The sequence below is a fragment of the Grampus griseus genome (assembly GCF_964374135.1).
Source record: "Grampus griseus genome assembly, chromosome: 14".
Classification (NCBI taxonomy): Eukaryota; Metazoa; Chordata; class Mammalia; order Artiodactyla; family Delphinidae; genus Grampus; species Grampus griseus.
In genome coordinates this window covers 35,030,294-35,050,541 of record NC_139008.1, presented here as the reverse complement: position 1 = coordinate 35,050,541, position 20,248 = coordinate 35,030,294, and the positions used below count along the sequence as shown (strand labels likewise).

Here is a 20,248-nt window from a genome sequence, read left to right as displayed (position 1 = left end):
CGTATTTATGGGCTACAGAAGCCGGGTAGTCTGGGACGTGGAGGGCGTGGGGTAAGGCGATTGTAAATAGGAAAAATGTGAGGTAATGGTCGTTTCACGCAGGTGCAAATGAGCTACAGGCATCTTCACGGGACGCTTGTCCAGAAAATGGTTAGCAGGTTCTGAGGGTGGGGTTTTTGGCCCTCTGACGTCAGAAGGTCAACGAACGGACACTCGCGCATGCCCAGTTGGAGGGTCGGTGGTCCTAACCAGTCTTAACCAGCTTGAACTAGAGACAGCTGATTCCAAGTTCCTGGAAAACAAGTTGGGCAAACATCTTACTGTTTAGGCTATATCTTATTGTTTAGGCTACGTCTTATTGTTTAGGCTTAGAGGACTTGCCAGTCTTTTATAGCAAAAACTAAAGCGAGCTTGAGCGATAAAGGCAGGCTACAGGTGTAATGGATTTAACAATGATCACCCTCGATTTCATTGACCTCTCAATGACGTCCTCCAACACAAGGTAGGAGCCCCTGATCCCCCAGCCCCAGACCCCAGTTAGGGTCTGTTTCTAACCCATAGAGTTTTTCGTTCACCAAATACTTATTAAGCGCCAACTATGTGCCTGGCACTATCAGGCACTGAGGATGCAACAGTGAGAAGAACCCGAGTGGTTGCTGCTCTCCAGGGGTTCAGGGTCTCGTGAGGGAAGTAGGTATTGAACTAATTATCACACAAACAAATAAAGAAGTACAATGGCAATATGTACCGCGCCGGTGAGCACATGGAACTATGAGGGCTTAGAGTAGTAGCTTTGACTTTGCAGGGAAAGGAATCCGGAAGAAGAGTAAGAGTGGTACAGAGGTGGGGATGGGAAGAAAAGAAAAAATTTACTTTCATTTGACCTTATTATGTCTTGAGTGAAAAGCAGAACAGTGAAAGGCACTGGTGCTGCCTCTGGAGTTTGAACTGTGTTCAAAGTCTAATACATTTACCTTCACAAATCTCTCATAAAACTCCATTTGGAAGTGTCTTGGGAGCTAATTTGTTAAATGTGCTTGCACAAGGTAGATGAGAAGGACAGATGAAATCTTATTACCCCTTTCAGATGAGAAACACTTGAGCCCTGCTCAGCTATGAGAACGAGAGAGGAGAATTAATTCTAATTGAATGCATTTATTCTCTTATATCTGTTCTTCTTCCACCAGAACCACGTGAGCACAGCATCTGACACAAAAATTGTCTTATTCCGTCAACACTTGATTTATAAAGAGGACTGACTGTGGTTATTGCTGTGTTTTTACGCGGAATTAAAGGTTTCTGGGTCTGAGATATTGCATAAATCCTTTGAGTCACAGCGTCCTGGGGTAGAAACACCTGACATATGATATGGTTGCATCTTGTCCTGAAGGAACGATGTCAGAGCTTGGTCAGGCATACTGGTTCACCTGTGCTGTTTTGATCAGCTTTCTGCCTGCAGGAGACAGTGAACACCAAGAGGAATGGGTCAGTTAAACTCATAAATACCACACTTTCTATTAACACACATAATAGCTATTAATTGCCTTTCCTCTGAGGAGCAAAAGGACATGCACAGTTAACACCAGAGTAAGTGATACTGCATGATGTTATACTAAGATATTAATAAATCTAGGCTGGTCCAGCCTTCCTGATGCCATAGATAGCTAGCAGATTGGGGAAGAACCCTGAGTGGGCCACACCACTGACCTGCACACAGAAGATACCTTTATCTTTGTGTGCGGGCTTTGGTGTGGGGACAAAGATCATAAGGTAATACATCTCAGATCTGAACTTGGAAGGATCAAGGCACTGAAGGGATTTGTAATGTCCCATGGACCTCACAGGTGTGGTGTGTTCAGGTGTAAGTGAAGATTAGGACTGCTGTTTAACATAAAAAGTGAAAATTCCAGGTGGTGTTGATGTTTCAAGAAGCATTAGGGTATATGCAATTAGTCCTGTCAGTGGCAGAGGAGATGTGTACGTGCACATGTTATAGTAAAGATTCAGCCTCTGGATTTGAGGCTTTTTTTAATGATGATGATAAAAAGCTAATGCATTTTAACTGTATGGAATGGTTGCCTTTTAGAAATTATGCTGTGGGACTGGCCATTCAATGAGTACCTTGAGGTTTTTCCTTTATCCCTCCTATGGCTAATGGTTTCTGTAGAAAAGGACCAACTGATTTCTTTCTAAAATGTTGCTTCAGGGTGTAGAGACCTTTATAGGTCATGTTTCAACTTATAGGAAAATTTTATAGTTCAAATATAAATTATGTTAAATGTGGGCTTTGTAATGGAGTTAAGGTTAAGTAAAGTTCTGAGTTTCCTTAGGCTGTTTACAGTATTCAGGAGGCCCCCTTACTGTTGAGTCAGGGGCTCTTTGAACGTAGAGAAACGGTCAGGATTGGGTGTAATAAGGGTTGCGGGAGGCTCAATCTCCTTATATAACTTTGGAAATGTAGAAAGAGGTGCAACAGGTCCACAGAATGCTTTGGTTGGTGGCAGGACCAGTGTTATGGGTTGAATTGTGTTCCCCCAAAAGGATATGTTGGAAGTCCTGACCCCGGGTACATAGGAGTGTGACCTTATTTGGAAATAAGGTCTCTGCAGGTATTATTAAGATGGGAGGAGGTCATACTGGAATACAGGGGGCCGTAAATCCCATGACAGGTGTCCTTATAAGAGGAGAGAACACCATGTGAAGACAGAGACACAGGGAGAAGTTGGCCGTGTGACGGTGGAGGCAGAGATTGTGTCTACAAGCCAAGGAATGCTGAGGATCGCTGGCAACCAGCAGAAGCTAGGAGAAGCAAGGAAGGATTCTCTGCTACAGATTTCAGAGGGATCATGTGGATACCTTGATCTCAGACTTCTAGCCTCCAGTTCTGTGAAACAACAAATTTCTGTTGTTATAAGCCACCCAGTGTGTGGTATTTTGTTACAGCAGCCCTGGGAAGCGCATGCGACCGGAACATAATTTTTGGGGCCCAGTGCAAAATGAAAATGGGGCCCTTGTTAAAGAAAATCAAGATTTTTGAGATCAGACCAAGCTGGGGGCTGTTCTGAGTCCTGGGCCCTGTATGACTGTCCAGGATGCAAGCCCACGAGGATATCCCTGGTTACTGGGTTGTCAAAGTGCTGGACCCCTAGGCACTCAGGAAGTGGTTGAAATGGATTATTACTATGTGCACTGATCAACCACAGAAAACCCGCAGAGACTACTCACTTTTTTCCCAACCAAAGGCCGTGAATGTCACACCAGCAACAAAGAGAACCACAAGAACTCCTGCGACAATCCCGAGACCGATAGCTGTATTTTGGAGAGCAGATGCCCTCTGCATGTCCGCTCCTGTTAATAAAAAATCAGATGGTTTTAAATGATCTGATTAAGAGGCTACTCCTGGGTCCCTGGGAAGTTTCCCATTGAGGTGCTAGTGAATATTAATTATGGAAACAAAATGTACATTTAACCCAAGGAAGTGCTCACTGTAGAGAAATCTCTTAGGGCAAGTCGTTGAAAGACGATTTACTAAACAACCTATTCGCCAAATGACCCATTTGCCTAGTGACCACTTTGCCAAAAGCCAATTCGCTGAAAATCAGTTGGTGGGATGTCCTGCTTATCAGTAACTGGTGGTCAAACACACCTTACCTCAGGCTCCCAGGACTATGGGACAGGCGGTAGGGGCCAAAGAGTTGTAGCAAAACTCTAAAACTTAAAAAAAAAATTCTCAATAACTTAGAGAATTGCCATCCATTCACTTAGTTTTCTGCAAAACAGCCTGCTTCCAGTAAATTCACAAGAAGATTGTGGGCAGTGGCTTGGAAGAAAGGAAAAGGGTGCAGGAAGCTGTTCTTTGTACTCCATTTCAATTAAGTGTGGTTGCTCTAAGCATCTGATAAATCATCCGGCAGTGTTCTAAGTCTCTCCCCGCAAAAGAAAAGCTGGCCAGTGTTTGTAAACAAATGAATTCCCAGAGATGCTTCTTTTCTTCCTTTATATCACCCAGATTTAGGATTTTGAAGTCTTCAGAATTCACAACCTCATTTACAGGAACCCCTGCCCCTCTTTTTAACCATGAGTAGAGTGCTAAGGCTTCGTTCTTCCCCTGTGAGCAGCTTTCTTTCCTCCAGGCACCCGCATGCACAGAGTTGCTGAAGGAAGGCTGCTATTCAGAATCTACAAGGGGTATCTGGGCGCAGACTATGCATGCTTGCTGAGGCTCAGAAGGATTATCGCCTGACTTCCTCTATGGAGAGCCTTCCTTCTTGCCCCACAGGCACTATATAAAATGTCACCAACACAGCGAGGGATTTCCTACTTCTTCTGCTACCTGTTCAGAGCTGCTGATGATAATCTTGTGCTGGGGGCACTGAAGCTGCCAGGAAACAGGATTATTCTGCTTGACTTTTCCCGCATTCAGGAAACCCCCTTTTGAATCTTTTCTGTCTCAGGACACACTACCAATCTCTTAGTGGTGGCTTTTTTATCACACCTGGCTGCTGGTCATAAGCGTCTGTAAGCATTTCCTGGGTGACTGCCAGGGAGCCATTGTGGGGCACAGGGGTAACCCCCAGGAGCTTCCACATGAGGGGGTAGATGTGGATGCTGTCAAAAGGCTCAGCCAGGTGATTCTTCTTGAGATCTGGCCCAAAAGCTCTGAATATGATCTTCATGTCCATGTAGACATTATCAAAGCCATGATCTCCTTTGTTGAAATATAATTTGCTAAAAAATAATAACAAAAGAGCCATTTTAGATTCCAGTCCCCTGAAAGAAAACTGCCCTTTAGTTAATGTCATGCTTGTTGGATCCAGGAAGTCTTTGAAAACTTAAATGACAAGGAAGGACACTGCTGTCTGCAGTGGCAGAGAGAGGAAGGAATGGAAGATCTTTAAGGAAGAGAATAAAGAAAAACATACCCATTAGAAACAGCATTAAGATAGTAATACTGACAGTTATAATAGGCTTAAACATAGAGGGCTTACTGTGTACTGTGAATTGTTCTGAATGCTTTCTAAAGTGAGGGCACTATCATTATCATCCCCATTTTACAGCTGAGGAAACTGCCCTGAGTCATGTAGTAGCCAGTGTTGGAGCAGGTATCTGAACCCAGACTGGTTCTAGAGCCAGGTATGTTTCTTAAGGCACAGAAGTGCATCCATCTATCTATATCATTTTGGAGTCTGGGAGAGGATTAGAGAGGAGGGAGTAAGGACTGTAGGTAATTGTTTAATGAATGCTGGGTTGGTTTTTGTCTGTCCTCCTTTTCAAATGACTAGGTAACATCAGTCACAGCACAGCACTCTTTATATTTTCTTAGGACCAACATATATTCTGGCATGTAAGACATGTGATGCTCTGTATATTGAAAAGTTGGTCTCCTAGTTGGCTTGTTCAGTATAGAAAGCTCTTGTCTGTTCAGCTTAGGCTCCCTCACCTGTCTAAAGAAACTGGTCCAACGGCCTTTGAGGCCATGGAGCAGCCTGTTAAGAACTGTTAAGTGCCCCCCAGTGATGGCCTCATGTGCTTTGCAAGCTCCTCAGTCCTGAAGTGAGAAGAGTCACGCCCATCAAGGCAGGCAGGTGGGTGGGAATCTGAGAAGTGGATTCAACGAGGGCACTGAGGCCCAAAGGATTTTCTGTCTAATGGTCAGTTTTCTGGAAGATTAAACTGATCACAGCATCCTGTCTCTCAGACTATCTAGTTGGTCACTCTGGGAATATGACTGTTTGATTAAATGTCTTAACATCTCTCTCAACCTGTTACATCATGAACCAGGTTTAAAAAGAGGCCAGTAAAAAAAAAAAAAAAAAAAAAAGAGGCCAGTGACTATGGAATCTGTTCTTGGCAAGGCCTTATTAGCTCCAGGCCACTTGAAGGATTACAAAATACCAATAAAGTGTTGCATTTTACTGTGAATGTTTCCACTAACAATAAACAATAAGCTTATGAGTTTTCCCATATGTGTTATTCTCTGGACTTGTAGCAAGCTGAGTATACAGATTATAAACATAATGTTTGACTCCTGTTCATAGCCTTAGACAAGGATTCTTCAAGCTGTACCTGGGATGGTCTTCTGTCACGTGATGTTTTGAACACCTAAACTTTGTTCTGCCATGAATTATTGGTTAGTAGTTAAAAAAAAAAAAAGACCTCACTTATGTCTCACAATTAGCATTGATTTTGGTACTTTCTTCTTCAGGCTTCCTTATTTTTTTCATAATGGCTTTGTTGAGATATAATTCATAAACAATGCAATATACCCATTTAAAGTATACAATTCAGTGATGTCTGGTGTATTCACAGTTGTGAAACTATTATCACAACCAATTTTAGAACACTTACATCCCCCCAAAAAGAAAGCCTGTACCCTTCAGCCATTACTCCCCATTCCCTCCAACTTCCCCCGGCCCTAGACAAACACCAGTCTATGCCCTGTGTCTATAGATTTGTGTATTCTGGACATTTCATTTAAATGGAATCATACAATATGTGGTCTTTTGCATCTGACTTCTTTCACTGAGCATAATGTTCTCAAGGTTCATTCAAATTATAACATGTATTGTACTTCGTTTCCTTTTAATCGTTATGTAATATTCCACTGTATGGATAGACCCTAATTTGTTTACACATTCGTTAGTTGATGGGCATTTGGGTTGTTTCCACCTATTGTTTATTATGAATAATGCTGCTGTGGGCATCTGTGTATAAATTTTTAAGTGAACAGGATTGCGTATTTCTGGATATATGCAAATGGGAACCAGAAGGTGTTTTTTTGGGTCAATCTCTTGGTGATTTGTGCATAATGATCAAACACATAGGCTTGGGTTCAGACATCAGCCTTACAATTCTAATTCCAAATCACTTCTCTCTAGCTTTAGTTTCTTCCTCGTTAAAATGGGGAGATAAGAATACCTATCTTTAGGGTTGTTGGGAAGACAAAAATGAAATAACTCATGTTAAATTTTTAACATAGCTCTGGACACTTAACCTTGGTCAGGGATGTGTGTCATTATCATTGCATAATGGTAACGTGGGACAGGATGGGTTGTCTGGGATGTGGGGTGGGGGGTGGGGAACACTTGGAAAACAGTGGGTTGCAACTCATCATGCATGCACTTATGTTTTAATTTTTTTCAGAATGGTCCTTCCCTAGTGACTGCCTTCCAAATTCAAGATGGAATTTATTCATTTTAGAATCTACTCACCCCATTGATGTTATAACCAGAGTCAGCATACATCACGATTGGCAAGACCCACTCGTGTTTGGCAAAATGGAAGCGTTCTGGAAATTCCTCCCTCTTGTAGACATTGAGGTGAAGGTGTGCATTTTTCAGCGCTTGGTAAACGGCTTCCTCTTGCCCTGGTTTGGGCAGGAGCATCCCAAAGCTGCCATAGTCCACAATATCAAACTTGACCAAGTCCCTGAAGCTGATGTAGTTGGTCAGGAGGATCTCAGTGACTTTGGGCTTCTTTTTCACAGTGGTCATGCCGTGGTCAGATGTGATGATGACGTTGAGGTGCTCAGTCAAGCTGTGCCTCTCAATGGCTTCCAACAGGTACCCGATGGTTCTGTCGATTTGCTGAGTCATCACCCTCCTGTTCTCTGTCTCGGGCCCAAAGCGGTGTCCCACATTATCCGGCTCTCCGTAGTACAGAGTCACGAAGTCAAAGTCTTCCTTACTGAACCAGTTCATGACGGTATCCGTGTTCTCCCTCCACTCCGTCTCATTGCTGTCTGGGTCAGTGTACGGCTCCACCAGGGACCGCTGGACGGCCTCCCCTTTGTACTTGGCGCCTCCCCCGGGATAGTGGAATGACGCTGTTTTCCTCCCCTGCAAGTGCAAGAAGAAAAGTCCATCAGGGACATTTCTCCTATCTTTCTCATAATGTGCAAAGTCCAACGTGTCAGCATCCCTGCCCCAGTCCAAAGGTATGGAAAACATGTGGCTTCAGAGTCGGACAGGATTGGGCTTCGTTCCTGGCATCACCAGGATCTCGTGGAATCTAAAACACCGTTAACTGTGAGAACTGCCGTTATGTTATGTGCTCCTATGAAGAAAAATGCTGCCTATGAAACCACGACACTCCAGTGACTGGCATATGCGTTCCAATTTGGGACTGCAAAATGAAAAAAACAGTTCCTTAGAATGGAAGAAAAATGGCACTTTCTAAGTTGGTAATGGTGAGTGAGTTTAATCTCTTAGTGCTTCAGTGTTCCTACCTGTAAAATGCCAAAAAATTGATGGGATTTTTGTGAGGGTTAATCCAGGTAACTTTAAGATAAAGTATTGGGCACTGTGTTTTGGCCATAGTAGGCACTCTTTTCTTTGCCTCTAGACCTAAGAAGCCACCACAAGCCTTCCCCGGTGTGTGCAGTGGACAGCTATTATGATTGCCTGCCCAGCACCCCCTCCCCTGTCTGCTGGTTTGGAGCATCTGACATCCCCTGGTAGCTCTCCTCCCTACTCTTGCTCCACGCAAGATGTGTTGGGTCCACATCAGGCTCCAGAGGTGGGATGTGGCTCTGGCCTGGCCAGTCAGAGGACGCTGCATCCCCTGGCCATAGCAATTGGTTCAGCCTTGGGCCCAGGTCCCAGTCAGAGCCAATGAGATAAGATCTGTGGATTTCCTCTGGGGCTGTTGGAGAGGGGAGAATCTGCCTAACTGGTTCCCATGTATAATGTTTATAAAATTTGGGGGTGTTTGTGTGAAGGGGAGACTGTCATCTTGTTCCCTGTGCAGATGTCTGTTCAGCCACTGGGCTTGACGCCCAACCCAGAGGCAGACAATAGGGCAGTTAAAGGTGTGCTCGATGCTGGATTGCCTGGGTTTATCTTTTCTCTCCCACTTGGATGCATGTCACTCAGATGCTCTCCACCTCTGTTTCCTCATCTGTAAAGCGGGGATGTTAATGCTACCTCGTATGGTGGTTGTGAGGACTAAATGCATGTGGAGCATGTTAGTTAGTGTTCAATGAGCTCAGCTTTTAGTTTCCTGGAGAGGAACAAAGAGCAATGGGCCAGACCGCATGGTCAGATGAAGAGGGGGCAATGATTATCTCCTCCAGTTTCTGTCTCCTGAGGGGTCCTGAAGGTGGATCTGAAATGTGCCTGTAGACCCCAAGGTTGGAATCTGCAGAAGGAAGATGAGATTGGAGCCTCCAGTCACGGCAGAAATGGCTGCAGCATGGGGCATGGGATTCCTTACGTCAGAGGAATGGGGTGGGTCAGCCATGAAATGCAGCTGAGTCTTATAAGGCCTGGGCAGGTCCTGGGGTTGCTGCTTGACCCTGAAGCCCTTGTCACTGGGGCCCAGTGACCTTCACCTTCTATGTCAGGCCATGGGCAACTACACAGGGCAGTAGATTATAGCCAACAGGAAAAGGGCCCTGGCCTACCACCAAGCCATCATGGGAGGAGCTGCCATCTCTTCCCTCTCCTTGTCACCAGTGGGTAAACCAGGGAAAGAGGTGTGGGGGGCCTGAGAGGAGTAGACCATACTCCTTCCACCCCAGGCTGCTGGGGCCACCAGAGGGTTTACGGTGAGGGTAGGGAGCATGCGGGGGAGCAGAGCTTTGACTTGGTTACAAGGTGAAGGATTTACTCTGAGCCAAACTGAGTCTTCAGGCCAAAAATGAGGCTGTGTTAACAACACAAGTGATTTCAAAGTCATGAAAATATTAAATGATTTGCTCCCCAGCAGAAAGCTAGATTTTGACAAAGCTTGGTAAAATTGTTAGGAAAATAATTTTATGTACACACACCAATGAGTTAACAATAAGATGGACCCATCTCACTAAATAGTTTCTGTTGTAAAGCAGCTCCTCAACCAGGACTGGGCACATAGTATAAGCTGGATAGATTTCTGGTTCCATGTAAGACTGACCTGCTTATTTGGGGAGCAAGTATTTTCCTTCATCTTGGCTATTAACTTGAGGGCTGTTCTGGGACACTTCTGGGACACCCAAGATTTGGATGTTATGAAAAACACTGTAAAGTTCATTGGCTTTAAAAGAACGAAGAGAGGGTGCTGGTGTGACGGTGTCAATTTGGTATGGAGAACAAATTACAGGGAAGAATTGTGGGATAGTGGCACCTGGGTTGTGGCTATCTGGTCTACAAATGGGCAGAAAAGTATAACTAAGCATAATGCCAAAACTTCCCATGTACCATTTGAGAGAGAGAAGCAGGAAACAAATTTGGAAGTTGTAGGGGATGCTGTTGGTACCCCACCAAGATCCCCTTACTGGGCCTGCACCCACACACATTTCTGTGAGGGTGGCTACTAATGTTTCTCAGTTCCCCCATGTTCTGGAAAATTCCCTTGCCAAGTGGCCAAGTCCTGCCTCACCTGGGCAGGTATCCTATACTGCTCCTCTATCCCCAGCAGCTCATGGCCAGTGATTGACTTCAGGACATAAAGCCAGCTCCCTGGCTTCAGGGTGGGATGACTTGGGGGTGCAATTCATGTTCCAGTGCTCCCCGTGAGATCAGGCTGAAGCTGGTCTCCAGCTGAGGCCACGTCTCACTTAGGTCCTCCTCCTGCCCTGTCAGTTTTCCTCACTCCCATCTCCTGAGAACTCTCCCTCAATACATTATGAGCACCACATCCCTGCCTCAGGCTCTGCTTTTAGGAAGCTTGACTTAAGACAGAAGTCTTAATACTAAGTACTTTGTGAGGTTCCAGAAGCTCTGCTATCCATAGCTGTAGGTGAAATATTGTCCCCTCTGCCCTCCAGCATTCATTTCCTATTTTGAGATCCAGTTTTATTTTCTCTAAAGCACTTTCCCCAACCTGAAATTACCTTAATTTGCTTACTTTTTTACTATCTAGTTCTCTCCTCTAGAATGTGAGCTCTGGGAAATCAGGGGCTGTGCTGATCTTGTTGAACGTACTTTTCCTGGGACCTAGAACAGGCCTGGCTCAGAGTAAGTGCTGACTGCTGATTAAATGTGGGTTGAATGAATGCATGAATCATGTCTCCTTTTAGGGGTGGAAAACCCATCCTATTCTCACTCTTGATTAACTTATGGAAATAGTTACAGAAATGCTTTTGCTTTTGGGTTCTAGCATCTTATTTGTAACCTCTACAGGTAACACATTTTCCTTTCTGATAGTAGAATTTCTATGGTTACTTTAACTTGCAAATCCTCTAATATTTATTGCATTTCTGATTGGCATTAGACATAATTCCCAGTTTTTGGCGACGGTACTTTAACATCCGTGGAAACTGACTTTGCTGTCAAGTATGGAATTGGCTGGAAGGATGAAGCTTCTAACGTTTTGTAGAACATAGTTTGACTATTTTATTATTTAGAATAAGCTGACATTGACATTGTGAGGGTCTTAGACAGCCCTGCATATCCAGCATGTTAAATCTCAGATGTTCCCAACTTGAAATTGTTTTCTTGTGCTGTGTTCTCAACACATATTGTTTCTTTCTTTCTTTTTTTTTTTTTGTGGTACACGGGCCTCTCACTGTTGTGGCCTCTCCCGTTGTGGAGCACAGGCTCCGGACGCGCAGGCTCAGCGGCCATGGCTCACGGGCCCAGCTGCTCCGTGGCATGTGGGATCTTCCCTGACCGGGGCACGAACCCGTGTACCCTGCATCGGCAGGCGGACTCTCAACCACTTGCGCCACCAGGGAAGCCCTCTTTTTTAATTTATTTATTTGGCTGCGTTGGGTCTCCGCTGCTGCACGTGGGCTTTCTCTAGTTGCAGCGAGCGGGGGCTACTCTTCGCTGAGGTGTGCGGGCTTCTCATTGTGGTGGCTTCTCTTGTTGCGGGGCATGGGCTCTAGGCACGTGGGCTTCAGTAGTTGTGGCATCCCACCCTGAAGACCCTCTTTTTGCACAACTGAGCTCAGTAGTTGTGGCTCGCGGGCTCTAGAGCACAGGCTCAGTAGTTGTGGCGCACGGACCCAGTTGTTCCGTGGCATGTGGGATCCTCCTGGACCAGGGACTGAACCAGTGTGCCCTGCATTAGCAGGTGGATTCTTAACCACTGCGCCACCAGGGAAGTCCCTCAAAACATACTCTTTCTTTAAAGGTATCCCAAGCTGTAGTCTTAGGAAACTGTGATTTTTCTCACTTGGTCCCATAGGAATTTGAGGATTTATGCTGCTCTGTGAAATGAGCTTCAGAGAGAAATGTGTGTGTGAGCATGTGTACACACAGACACAGACACACATACACACACAATTGACTCTGTTTATTTGGGACCTATGATAAGCAAAAGTGCTATTTTCTACAGATTGTTTCTACTTCTGAGAAACAATCTCAGCACTTAATTGGATGCAAAAGAGTGGGTATTTACTATTCTACCCTTTAATTAGCATAATCAGTGTTTCCAGTAGCAATAGCAGTTGGAAAATCGCTAGTTTTACTGGGTGCATTATCCTTCCTTAGTGTAGTGTTGCATCAGTGTGGCTATTACTCTTAAGTTGCTTCTTTAAAACAGAGTTGGTACTTCTTATGGCAAAGCCTGACTGTTGGGTTTTGTACAGAATCTACCAAAACTCTTCAGAACCAATCGTTAAGGAAAGAGTTTTAGTTTGTTTTTTTCTGTCTTGTTTCCTTTTTTAGGGGACTGAATTAATGTCAAAAAGCGCACGGGTTTTAGGAAGGCCTGTGAAGTGTTCATCACAGTTGTGCTTTGGTGGAGAGTATATTTAGTGGTTTAGGGAAAGGAGTTAGTTACTTGTTCTAGGGAATGGCTGAGAGGAAAGAGATGGACTCCATGTTTTTGAAATTCAGAAGTTGAGGTTGGTTCTGAGTGTTTTCATTGCTTTTCTGTATTCTGGAGGCGTCACTGAACAGAAGGAAGCTAGATGGCCAAGATTCTGTGTTTTCTCCCCCTCCCACACATTTTCGGAGGTCGGATTATTATTCTCAGAATCTTTATGATGTGTGATAGACACGGATTGAGCCAATACTGGGATGCATTATGTTTCTATTAATACTTTTCTAAGCAGAAGCTGACGGCACCCTCTTTCTCACACCTCTTCCAAGTTTGGAAGCTATTGTCTGGAGACCTGGCTGACACCGAGAACCGTAGCTGCCCTCCCCACCCTCTCTCCAAATCCCCTCCTGGTGGTAGCCTACCATGGTCCGGTCTTGGAAGACATGAGAATCTCACCCATATCATCCCTCTGCCATTTCACATCTTAATATGATCTGTGGCTCTTCCATAGAGAGGAGAAACATGCTCCTAGGTTTTTATGGTTTTCCTGGGTCTCACAGTCATGGCTGTCTGCCTTTCTCTGAGAATTAGGGCTTACTGAACTTGGTGAAACACCTCAGCCATTGATCAGGTTCAGTTATCCCAGGAGCTCATTTAAAATCCCAGCCTGCTCTCATTGGAGCCTCTCTGTTCATAGCCTGACCATTGGGGAAGTCCTGATGGAGTGGATACACTCGTGGACCATGGATGGTGGAGACAAAAGTGGTTGGGAATCCCATCTCCTAGGCATCATCTGCCAAGGAACACTGATTCTCATGAATCATGATGGACTCTGGCAGTATTAATGGCACTGACGGAAAACATTTTAGTCCTATTAAAGGTTAACGCATCAGTCTCCACAAAGCCTGCCTGGAAGAGACTCGGAAGAAGGAAGGAATTTTCCAATGATGGGTACAGGGCAGGCCACCCTCCTGCAGCCCTGCCCGACAATGCAGATGTGTCCCCGAATGGCATTTGGCATTTGTGCCCCTGTTTCTGGGGTGGGAGGGGTTGACCTGGGGCCGCAGGTTTGCTCTGATTACAGGAGCTTTTGCACCACCTCCTCAGGGAGCTGGCTGATGGCCCTGTCCTGGGCAGGAGCTGCTAACGGCAGAACGCGATGAACCAACTTGACATTCGCTTGCCAAACAAGTGGTGTGTTGTCAGTCGCCTGGCCCTGCACCAGACCCTCTTTTTGCACAACTGCTTATGAATTCAGCAAAGAAGAAAAGCACTCTGATTATGAATTGAGCAGGAGGAAACAAAGCCCTGCAAATAAATGACAAGGAGACAAGAACCACGTATAAGAAAACACCAGGAAGGGAGAATGCCACCAGAAGCCTCATGCCAGTGAACAAATTCCTTAGCAAGAGAGGCCCTGGGTTTTGAATAGTGAATTAAGGAAGACTATCCAGACCTTCTTAGCAGCTAGGCAGATACAAGATTCACTCCGAAATCCATGACCAAATGCTTTGGCCACTGAAGAAATATTATGTCATGGTTAAGAGTTAAGAGTTGCTGAACCCAGAGTGAGTTCAAATCCTAGCTCTGCCTCTCACTAACTTTGTGACTGTGAGAAGTTGTGGTATCACCTGGTGCCTCAGTTTACTCATTTGTTAAAGGGGCATAACCTTAGCACCCACCTCAGGGTTGTGATAAATTAATATACGTAAAGCACTTAAATCAGGGCCTGGTGCATAGTGAGTGTTATGGTTGTTATTTTTCTTGTATGGACAGTTTATTTGCATGGTCTATGCCTCAAAGTTTAAAAATGTTGGGGCTTCCCTGGTGGTGCAGTGGTTGAGAGTCCGCCTGCCGATGCAGGGGACACGGGTTCGTTCCCTGGTCTGGGAGGACCCCACATGCCGCAGAGCGGCTGGGCCCGTGAGCCATGGCCACTGAGCCTGCGCATCCGGAACCTGTGCTCCGCAACGGGAGAGGCCACAACAGTGAGAAGCCTGTGTACCGCAAAAAAAAAAAAAAAAAAAAAAAAAAATGTGACAGAAGAGGAAGGACTCTAGAGCCCAACACTTAATGAACCTGAGGTAGAGTAGGGTCATTGACAGCCCCCTGTGATTCTTCTAGAGCTGTGTTGTCCAATATGGTAGCCCCTCGCCTGTGTAGTATTTAGATTTAAATTGAAATTAATTAAAATGAAATACAATTAAACATTCAGTTTCTCAGTCTTACCAGTCACATTTCAAGGGCTCAATTACCACCTGTGGCTTGTGGATTCCACATTGGACCATGCAGAATAGAACATGTCCATTATCACAGAATGTTCCATTGGATAGTTCTGGCCTACAGCTGTAGTGACCTGTAGCTGAAGTCCTGCTAAAATGATTCAGCTTCCATTCATAAGAATGATCATTTCAAGCAGTTAGTGCCAAACAACTTACATGCGTTATCACAGTTAATCCTTCCAACAAGCCTATGAAGCAGGGATTCTGGCCATCCTCATTCTGTGGGTGGGGCAAATCAAGCACAGAGTGGAGGTCATTGCTGAAGGTCACAGAGCTGGAGAAGGGTGGAGCTGGTTGGACCCTGCTCTGGGAGTGTAAGTCCACAGACGGTTCTGAGCTGCTGCAATTATACCCCCTTGCAATGTAATGTGCACGGCATGGGCTGGGAGCACAGAGATGAAGTGTCAGGACCCGAGGAAGCTTTGGAGCCAAGGCTGGTGTCTTGGGGGAAGAGGAGGAGGATCTGTTCTGAAGTGATGACTCTGGAAGCTCATTGAGAAAATGCAAAAGCTGGTAACAGGTTTGGGGCTGGGAGTTCAACGCACTAATTTCATTTCTGCCTTTTCAAAGCAATAATGAGTGGCTGCTGGGATACTTTCAAGCAAATGTTCTCATCAGAGCTTTTCATGCCTTGAGTGGTCAACTTTGTTCCTAAGGGATTTTATGCCTAAGTCAGAGGCAAGTGTATGAAGAGATATTTATTAAAGAGCTGCTGGGTCCAGACCCTATGATGAGCCCTGGAGGTACAATCATGATTAAGCCAACTCTGCCCTCATGGAGCCTCATCCATCCATAAGAGCTAAAACTTACTGAGATATGCCTTAAGTGCACATCTTATTTAATCCTTACATGAACTCTATTAAATAAGACCATCATCATGATCCCTATACTACATTTAGGGAAACAGATGCTTAAAAAGGTTAAGTCATTTGCCCAAGGCCACACAACGTCTAACCCGCCACCCACATGCCTAGGAATGAGAGACGATGTCCCAGGAAGTCAGCCCAGGGTTTCTGGTGGTACCTGTCTCTGGGCTGTGATCCAGAGGGGGAGAATGCCATTGTCCTACCACTCAGTCTTGTTCTGTGTGGTCTTGATGGAATACTTCCAGAGTGTCTCTGTGTTAAACATCATGTTGTGAATGACTCTGTGATCTTCGATCCAGCAACCTTGGGAATAAAGGAGAGAAGGTACTGTTAAGTTCTATGAACGGATGCTGCCAGGGGTGTCCATGTGTTCTTAAGACCACCTCCCCCAGCATCCTTCTGGTTGGCCTACTTAATCCTGGGGCTGTCCCTCTGGGCTTCAGACTTGTTTCTCTGGGATGCAAACATTGGCAGCCACAAAGGAAGGGTCATCACATCTCACACCTGTCAGATTGGATCTGCTCCCTGGAACAGACCTCACAGCCCTGGGAGAAGTTGGTGGAAGCTGATGAGGGAGCGGGGAAGGCAGGGGGTGGGGAGGCCAAGTTCCTCGGGTTATTCTGTGTCCAGAAGCTGAGAACCTGGGATTTGGACACTTCCTGTGGGATGAGTTTCCTCATTTGCTTGTGACGATATGATTCTGTATGGAACATCCAGTGGGCCTGATTCTCGGCAAACATCCCAGGGTTTCTCCTAGGATTCCCATGGGCTGCACTGTTTGAAGCAACCAAGGGAATCAGGAGGGATTTCATTCTTTCTTTCTTTCTTTCTTTCTTTTTTTTTTGCCACGTGGCATGTGGGATCCTCATTCCCTGACAAGGGATCAAACCGGCCCCCCCCAGCCCCCGCCTCACATTGGAAGTGTGGAGTCTTAACCACTGGACCACCAGGGAAGTCCCAGGAAGGATTTCTAGACGTAGATGGGTGCAGACTTATTTCTTTCTGCTTAGGGAAAGAAGACAGATACTGGGGGAATGTAAGCTAGATTGTTCTTGAGAACATAGCAATTGAACCAGATATGGAAAAAACCCCTGTGATCTTACATTGCACCAGTGAAAAGGGGACTGCACGTGGAGGCCAGTCTAAAGAGGGAGTTGAAAGATCCAAGGAGAGAGCTGAGTGTCCACTCCCTCGCCTCCTGGGAGATGGAGCCTCTGGGTGACCCTACTGACGGTAATAAGATAGTGATGATGTCTCCAATGTCCATGGTAAGAGGGACATTCTGTAACTAGAACTTGATGGTCATGGGCACAGAGAAGGGAAAAGCTCTCCACTTGGTCAGAGTCGCTGCCAGACTGCTGGTGGGTAAAGTCCCCCTAGGGTGGCCAAAGCTTTCAATGGGGAAGAAGCAAACACAGTTGTGTTTTTATTGTTTCTGCCTTGCTGGCAGGCCTGACAACCAGCCACGAGTGGGGTCACCAGAAAGAAGTTGTGCTGCTGCCAGGGATTGGGACCTCGAGGTGTCAAGATTTGGTCAGGGATCAAGTCAGACTGTTGACAGGGGAAGAGCATGGACTTAGAGTCCATGAGAGCTGGGTGCCAACCCTGACCTGGCTTCTGAACTTGTTGTGTGAACTTGAACAAGCCTTGGTTTGCATGTGTAATGGGGGGTAGATCTGTGTGATGGAATCATGGCACACATTTACCATCATGCCATACGCCAACGCCTTTTTCTGAGTTACTTCGGGAACATTAACTCATCTAAAGCTCCCAATAGCCCTGTAAGGTGGGAACTATTATAGCCCCCTTAGAGCTTTCCCTCTTTGCAGGAAACAGAGGCACAGAGTTTACTCAAGGTCATAAGGCAGAGTTCGGTGTGGAACCTGGGAAATTTGATTACAGCCCCTGCTCCTCCCTACCCCAGGTAAAATTAACATAAAATTAACCATTACCTTTTTTTTTTTGGGCTGCACAGCGCGGCATGTGGGATCTTAGTCCCCAACCAGGGATTGAACCTGCACCCCCTACAGTGGAAGTAAGGAGTCTTAACCACTGGGCCTCCAGGGAAGTCCCAACCATTAACATTTTATTTTTAAAAATTTTTATTTATTTAGTTTTTGGGCTGCGTTGGGTCTTTGTTGCTGCGCGTGGGCTTTTCTCTGATTGCGTCAAGTGGGAGCTACTCTTCGTTGCGCTGTGCGGGCTTCTCATTGCGGTGGCTTCTCTTGTTGCAGAGCATGGACTCTAGGTGTGCGGGCTTCAGTAGTTGTGGCACGTGGTCTCAGTAGTTGTGGCACGTGGTCTCAGTAGTTGTGGCTCATGGGCTCTTGAGCGCAGACTCAGTAGTTGTGGTGCACAAACTTAGTTGCTTCGCAGCACGTGGGATCTTCCCAGACTAGGGCTCGAACCCTTGTCCCCTGCATTGGCAGGTGGATTCTTAACCACTGTGCCACCAGGGAAGCCCCATTAACATTTTAAAGTGAACAATTCTGTGACATTTAGTACATTCACAATGTTGTGCAACCTCTTTCTAGTTCTAGTACATTTTCATCACCCCCAAAAGAGACTCTACCTGCTAGCAGTCACTCCACAGCCTTCCGTTCCCACGGCCTCTGGCGGCCTCTAATCTGCTTTCTGTCTCTATGGATTTACTTATTCTGGACATTTCATAGAAATGGACTCATACAATATGTGGCCTTTTGTGTCTGGCTTCTTTCACTGAGAATCATGTTTCCCAGCTTCATCCCCATCATAGCATGAATCTATACTTCATTCCTTTTTATGGCTACATAATATTCCATTGTCTGGATAGACCAGAATTTGTTTATCCATCCATCAATTGATAGACATTTGGGTTGTTTCCATTTCTTGGCTGCTATGGATAATGCTGCTATGAACATTCATGTGCAAGTAACTGTTTCAGTCCCTGCTTTCAATTCTTTTAGGTCTAAACCTAGGAGTAGAATTCCTGGGTAATATGGTAACTCTATGTTTAACTTTTTGAGGAACTACCAAACTATTTTCCACAGTGGCTGCATCGTTTTACATTCCCACTACCAATGTTCAAGGGTTCCAGTTTCCCCACATCCTTGCCAGCACTTGCTATTTTCCTTTTTTTGATTATGGGCAACTTAGCAGGTATCAGTATCTCATTGTGGTTTTTAGTTGCATTTCCCGAATGCCTGATGATGTTGAGCATTGCACCCTGTGAATACCATGAGTGAGAGTACTCTGTTAGGGGTAGGTAGAAGCCAAATGGGCAGGAATCTTTGGAGCCTCACAAATGAATAATGGAAGGCTCTTGAAATCTACAAGAAACCCTCCTGTTGTTACAGCTTCCTGATGGCTGAGCCATGCCATCGCAGCAGACAACATGGAAGCACAGAGGTAATTCACCCAGGGAGTGCTCCTTTGCCTTTTTTTTTTTTTTTTTTTTTTTTTAAATCTGTAGTATCCTGAATCCCGGTCTATGTGACTCTCCACCGAGTAAAGAGAAAAAAAAATCCCTCCGGAATTATGAACACCTGCCATTTCACCTGTTCTAGTGTTTCTCCATGGTATTTTCTACCATCAACATTAGAATCAATTGAGTAGCTTGTTAAAAACACACATTCCCAGGTCCCCACTGTAGCCCTTGCTGAATTTACAGTCATGGGGTGGGGTCCAGGAGTCTGCATTTTAACAACCTCTCCAGGTGGTTTTAGTGCCTGCTGACATGTCAGAACCACTGGTTCAGGGGCTGTTTGTCATTCACACTTGCATGTGGATTAGTTCCAGCAGACTGCCCCTTGCTCCAAAATCTGGGTTGACAGTAGCCCACTGCCCCCCTCCTTAAGGGACCAGCGGGAGGGCAGGCAGCCATCAGAACCTGGATCACTGTGGTATCTGGGGAAATATGGGGGTCCAGAGCCACTGGGAGGATGTGGCAGGAGGGATTGGAGGAAGCCACGGGCAAAGAAACTTCCTCTTCCCTCAACCTATGGATTCTGGCTTCCATGCCCTGGGACCCAGAGGTCAATTATAGCATCAGTTAAGTAGGCTAGCCTGGAAACCAATCATAGCATCCATTTCCCCCTCAAAGCGATATTACACAAGTTTCAAACAACTAACCTAAAATGAGCTCAGGGAGCATGACCCTTTCATTCTGTGGCATGGCTCGTCCCAGTAGTTGTACAAAGGGAATTGTCTCCGTGGTGTTTGGGTTATTTCCACCCTTGACACTTAAAGGCATGTTCTAAATCCAGCCGGTGACTGGGGACCACTCATGAGACCCAGCAGTTTCCACTGCCATGTTGGTTCCTCCTTCCTGCTTCTCAGGCCTCTTTATCCCGGTCAAGGGCCAGTTATGGAACGTGGGCAAAACAAGACAGAGGAAAGGGGAAGCTAAGAAACAAGCAGCTGCAGGGAGCAGCT

General features: G+C 45.6%; 1 pseudogene across 1 annotated transcript in view; it reads right to left on the bottom strand.

The window, feature by feature from the left end:
- Positions 1-1,409: 1,409 nt before the first annotated feature.
- The window catches only part of LOC309832699 (ectonucleotide pyrophosphatase/phosphodiesterase family member 7-like), a 31,872-nt pseudogene continuing 13,033 nt past the window's right edge, over positions 1,410-20,248 (bottom strand). Inside the window, exons 2-6 of the transcript in view lie at positions 15,993-16,138; positions 7,208-7,838; positions 4,496-4,728; positions 3,226-3,348; positions 1,410-1,453 (exon numbers count right to left, since the gene is read on the bottom strand). The product of the transcript in view is annotated as an ectonucleotide pyrophosphatase/phosphodiesterase family member 7-like (transcript). The remainder of the gene's footprint in view (positions 1,454-3,225; positions 3,349-4,495; positions 4,729-7,207; positions 7,839-15,992; positions 16,139-20,248) is intronic.